The sequence below is a fragment of the Strigops habroptila genome, chromosome 5, assembly GCF_004027225.2.
Source record: "Strigops habroptila isolate Jane chromosome 5, bStrHab1.2.pri, whole genome shotgun sequence".
Classification (NCBI taxonomy): Eukaryota; Metazoa; Chordata; class Aves; order Psittaciformes; family Psittacidae; genus Strigops; species Strigops habroptila.
The window spans coordinates 66,374,045-66,380,078 of NC_044281.2; the positions used below are offsets into that span (position 1 = coordinate 66,374,045).

The 6,034-nt window shown below is 34.6% G+C and overlaps 1 protein-coding gene across 1 annotated transcript in view; it reads left to right on the forward strand.

The window, feature by feature from the left end:
- Positions 1–4,110, forward strand: part of LOC115608949 (heparan sulfate glucosamine 3-O-sulfotransferase 1-like) — a 61,572-nt gene extending 57,462 nt beyond the window's left edge. Inside the window, exon 3 of the transcript XR_003991694.1 lies at positions 219–4,110. The gene's annotated coding sequence lies outside the window, so the exon portion shown is untranslated. The remainder of the gene's footprint in view (positions 1–218) is intronic.
- The last annotated feature ends 1,924 nt before the right edge of the window (positions 4,111–6,034 follow it).

Consider the following 6,034-nt stretch of genomic DNA (forward strand, 5'->3'; position numbering starts at 1 on the left):
TTTTTTGGGGTTTTTGGTGGGTTTTTTTTTTTTTTTTTTTTTTGGGGGGGGGGGGGGTTCCCCCCAAGACCTAATTTGGAAAGAATGTATGCTTTAACAAAGGTTTCAGGTAGTTCACCGGTAATTGAAGAGTTCACATGTCTATATGTCACATTCAATTTCACAGGCTTCCAAGAAAAAAAAAAAATTCTAATGTCTTTCTATATTTGTGCTTGCAGGCATCAAGTTTTTCTCTTTCTTCTCTGAAGTTTACAGCAGATCTTTAGACGAGTTGAATGCAGGAACACCAGTTGGCAGAAGCTATATGCATCTTTGAAAATGCAGGTCCCTTTCTGGAATTTACATTTCAAGGACAGCTGATCTGTATAGATTAGTGATGCATATATCTACTTGATTTGTTATCACTCTTCATTCCTGCTCAGCATTTCTGGGAAGGACAGAGTTGATGGAATTAATTCAATGATCACTTTAGAGTTTACTAATACCAGAAGAAATATATTATGCATATTATAATTTGAGTGAGGGGTTGTTTGGTTTGGTTTTACATAAATCAAGATACTCATCTAAAGTTTTGTTTTGGTGAATGGTCTAAAACCTCAACCTCTGCATTACAGAATTCAATACATATATCAGACTATAACATTACAAACTGTTTCAATCAGTTTCTCATTTTGTGGTCTGAGAAATTTATCTATCTCATGCAGTCCTGCCTGACCACCTCCATTCTTACTGTCTTCAAGAAAACCCTCCTTTCCTCCTCCTCAGGAGGGAGATCAGATCAACTTAAAGCAGATCCACTGAGCCATAGTTCAGTAATGCTGAAATAAAAAGCACTCAATTTTTGGCACTTGGAATTGAAAAGTAGTCAAATTTTGGAAAGAACTGGAGGCTCACAATCAGTTCAAAGATGTTATTAATTAACAAGTCAGATCTCAATTTAAGAAATTACAAATATCTCATATAAATTTCCACAATTGATTGCAAACTATAACCTATTCTTTTCTTAAATTGGTCATTGACAGGCTTTCATCTCATTACCTGATTCTCAAGAGGTGTTTGCAGGAATAAATTTCATGTGGAAAGGTTGCTTAAAAAGATTATGCAGTTGTTTCAAAGGGTTTTGGGAGCATCTGAAACAGATGATACAGTCACATGTGTAAGACTACTGCAGAATTTACGATGATCTGAGCAGCTCTTTGATGCTGTTTTGCATTCCACAAGTATTAAGCTTTCACTTTAAAAACAATTCCTTTCCTTTTTCAGTTAAAATGCTTTAGTTATCACTAATATCACTAAGAATTAACAATATCAAACAACTGCAGCTATAACTGTATCAGTTTAGCCTTTGCCACAGTAAGAAGCTCACTCACACTTAATACTTAGATAAGTCTAATATTAGTATTTTTTTATACAGACTACCTATATTACCTATAATACATAAAGGAAAAGTGTTGAGAAGCTCAAGTGGTAGGGGTTTGCACAAAAGAGCTCTTAGCACTTAACTAATGGGAAGAAAACAAAAAGGTTCCTCTACTGCACTCACCCCCATTATTTTACCACCAAGAGGGCTGGATTTTTTCGTTGTGTCCTCTGTATCTAACTGCTCAGAGGCCTTGGGCTGGCTTCTGGTCTTTTTTTTCATAGTTTAGCCTTGATAGAGCATTTACAGTTCCTGTTAAAGAATATATATGAAAGCAGAGACATTTTTGGAATATCCATAGTTCTCCATGGTGGAGAACTTTACAGAGGGTGTACGCTTAGTGCGCTTCATTGTATGCTGCTACACAACATCAACTCCTTCGCTATCTTTTTGATACAAAGCCGATAGATAATCTTATAAAATGCATTGAAGAAAGAGTAGATTGACTATTGTAGGGAACTGCATCTGCATACAGAGTTTTCAGTCTTCATGCACATTTCAAGAGCGTAGCAGAAAAAAATTTTAAAATTGGGTTGTTTCCAGCAAGTTTGACTGCTTATTCCCTTTGCCAATTTAGATGCTGCTTTCGTGAGTTGGACAAAAATTTTGATATTGTAATAATCCCTATAATTTCTTGTGTGGTACAAAAAAAAAAAAAGTTATTACTTTGTGGGATCACAGTTAAAAAAAAAAAAGAAACACCAATATCTTGATTCATAGATTCATAGTAAGAGTAGCACAATAACAATATCACAATAATATTTCCTTGCATAGAAAGAAACAAATTATTTAAGTAAAGATTATACTCTTGTAAACTATTTTTTTCTATACTTGTGGATTTGATCCTTCATTTCCTTCAAAAGTTTGAAATTTATTGTAGAAATGAACAAACACATTGAAATCAAAATTGGTAATAATTTGCCTAGCAACAGTAATCATTGCCAGTAGTTAATGGCCAATATTTAGTTACCAGCCAAATAACTTCGCTTCAATTATTTCAAGTTTCAATGTGACTTGTTAAACTGTTTTGCAACTTTATAAAACAAATTTAAAAGTTAGAGCTAACAGTGGATAAAAAGACTCTGTAGTATCATTCTGTGATTGTAGACGAATTGTCATGTCTTTAAGGTTAATTAACAGTGAAATAAGCTTGCCTCAATTCCTGAAAAATTTTGGAATGCAAGATGCTAACAGAACTGCAAGGTATAAATTACTAGTTGAAGTTGAATCCACTACTTAGGGAAAATACAACAGATTAAAACACACTGACATAAATCATACTTTGCTGATAAAATAGATATGATGTAAAATGTACAGTATCTCGTGTATTAGCCTGTGTAACAAGTACTATGAAGTCTATTTTCTGATGCAGAATGGTCTTAAACTTTTACGTTGTGTGTTCTTTTAGTTCCATTACAAAAACCTCTCAGTAAGTGTTTAAAGAAAAACATCTTTATGTAAAGTCTTTACCAGTGCATTTTTTTCTCTCAAAGGGCATTTCTCTGGTTTTGTATTGTTTTCTCTGAGATAAAAAGGTGGTTTGAGTCACACTGCAATAAATGTAGAGTTATCATACCAGAATTAAAAATATTACTTCTGTTTATTACAGTTCTCAGTGAAGAACATTTTTATGTAGGGACATAATAGTTTAACAATCTCCGTATTTTCTCTCTTTTCATTAGGTAATGTGACTAAGTTTTAGTTTTTCTTATTTGGAAGGATGTTATTCTAAACTCTTTCACTGTTACCCAAAAGCACAGACTTGCAGATTTAAGTTAAATGGCAGTAATAAAAGGGAAGGATAGATACTTAAGAATCCATTCCCTTTGCCACTCAGACTGGCCAAGATTTTCTTATTTTTTAACTCTTTTGATGTGAACATTTTGATCCATTATAAACTTTCCATTATGATACATCTAGGATGTATCAGCCGAACTTGCAATAGGAGAAAATAAGGTGAGTGCAACTAAATGCAATCAAACCTGAGCTGAAAGGCCTTTTCTGCTAAATATTTGTTGACATAGTATGGCACAGTTACAAATTAAAATTATGGTTGGCCTGATAAAACAATGCATAGGACTAAGTCACATGCTACTCCCTGGATTTATCTAGGTATTCTACATACCTGAATTAACTTTACAATCATTAGGCTATTAGGGACATATGTGAATATACATTTTTAAAACCCTGTATTTCACTTTACTAGGGAATATTACAATTCTGTAGGAAAGGTTGAATATATTATGTCTGTCCCTGTGTGAAATGCTTCTGTACTACCAAGGCAAATTGGATGGGAAGTAACAATTCTCTAAACTAAGTTTTGGGCATTTTAAAATTCTGTAGGAAAAACTTGCAGCACTAGATGTAGCAGGTTTGGTTTTGATTTGACAAGGACTGCCAGCCTAGAAAAATGCTGTGCAACTGTCATGAGAAGATTGAAGATACCTTTTCTGTACTCTGCCAAGACACAAATCTACAACTCAAGACAAGTGACACAGATGGAAAACTGTAAACTACATGGGGTGCATTGCTGCCTTGAGTGAAGAAGGATTAAAGGCTCATAAACAACATATGCTATAGTTACACAAGCACGCACCATACACAGCTTGCACAATAGACGCAGCCTAAACCGAAACCAAGTAGCATCTACAGCTGTGCACTGAAGTGATCCTGTTGAAGGCGTACTGAACCAGGGGCAACAGTTCCTATATGAGCTATCTGTAACCTATTATTTGTTGTATTAATAAACTGAAGTCTGTTTAGGCCATGCACTAGGCATCTTCTGTGAGTTGGCATCATATACTGCTCTTAATATTTTCACCTTGTGAAAAATGAGTGTTTTATTCTCAGATTCCAAGTAAGCTTCGTCCATTATGTGCCAGGCAACCCACACTGATGTGATTTAAGTTCTTGTGTACATACGACAAAATGAATAAAACAGATGAACAGATTCTCTGGGAAAAAAAATGGCTAATGGGTCAGATACTTAAGGCCTGTTTATGCACAGTAAGCATAGCAGAACAGGGTTTAAGTAAACTGTTTTTCATACTTTTCAAAATAAACTTCTTGGATGTTTTCATTTCCTTGGGGAAATGAAATGTAGAGGGGAAAGCCTCCTCTATGTTGTTTAATAAAAACCTTGCAATTTTAAAATTCAAATTCATATGAGAAGTTAAAATATTTTGGTTTCAATGCCTTAAATCAGAAATTACCATTCAGAAGTTACTATATTTTTAGCAGCATTAGAAAACTGTTCATTTTCTTTTTGCTTCTTTTAGGACTTGTGTCACACTCTCTCACCTCTCCCTTGAAAAAATATTTTCATACGAAATACCCTTTTTGCCAGCTGCTTTCAATGTGATATGGGCAGAGTTCACAATATTAATCATTTGCTTTAAAGTACAATTATTGAGTAGGGTGATAGCTAAGTCTTATGTTTCTACATAAGTGAAAAAAATGGCATATGAAATAGAACTGTGGTCACTTAAAATGGGTACCTGCTGAATCATAGTGAGAATTGTGTGCTCCAAATTATATATAAAGAGATAGGGCTGTTTCAGCCATCCAAATGACTGCTTGCAACATCTTACGTGTGTTTGGGAAGGGTGGTTTCACTCTTCCATCAAACACGCATTGAGGATTCAATCTGAGAAAAAGGTTTTTTCCAGTTCTTAGGCTGGGTGGAAATGAGCAGTTAGGTGCCTTTTTTCCCCTCACTTTACCCACAGGACAGACTTTTACTGAACTCCAGTATGTATTCCTTTGGTAACAGCAAACTACCTTTGGAAGCCATGTTTAATTTCTTTCACTAAGTGCTGGGCCCTCCATTATTTTTGTCCAAAACCACAGTTGTTTCAGATGGTAATTCTTCTGGATAAATACAGACACCCAGAAAAATATGAATAAAATATACTAATCCAGCTTTCTGTAGCTACTAGATACAATGAGCCAGAAAATACAGGAGCTTGTTATCTTGTTAGGGTCCTTTGTCCGTGAATCCTCTTTATCAAATAAATATTGGGTACAGTTATATATGCTTGTATGACTCCCTATCCTGATCATCTGTATATTATTATCAAAGGGAACAGGATTATGTTACCTCACTTTAACACTAAAGCCCAGGATGTTTATTTCATATAAATGCAACTTCACTGCCAGCCACCCACTATCTTTGGGATTTTTTTTTCTCTATAAATTCTTGTCTGTGTTTTTTTCATTTACTGTTGAATTCTGGCTTTTCTCTATTGTAGAATAAACAGGTTTGACCTTAAATTGAGCTTTCCTCAAAAAAAAAAAAAAAAAAAAAAAAAGGCAAAACCAGCAAAAAAAACCAACCCTGAAACATACACTGTGGCTTTCAAAAATAAATCTTGTCTCTGTGCTGTGTTAGTGTGTCAGCGAATCGGATTAAAAACTTGCAAGCAATTAGGAAAAAATAGCTAATCCTAACACACATAGCAAGTATAATAACTGTGGATGTTTGGGGGGGGATAGGAAAAAAAAATCACTTTCCATTAAAAAGAAAAAAAGGAATGTTTTATATTTAGAAGAAGCATTTGGATTCATGTGCTCCAATAATGTGGCTCTGACTTCAGTCAGTTACACTGACTGCAG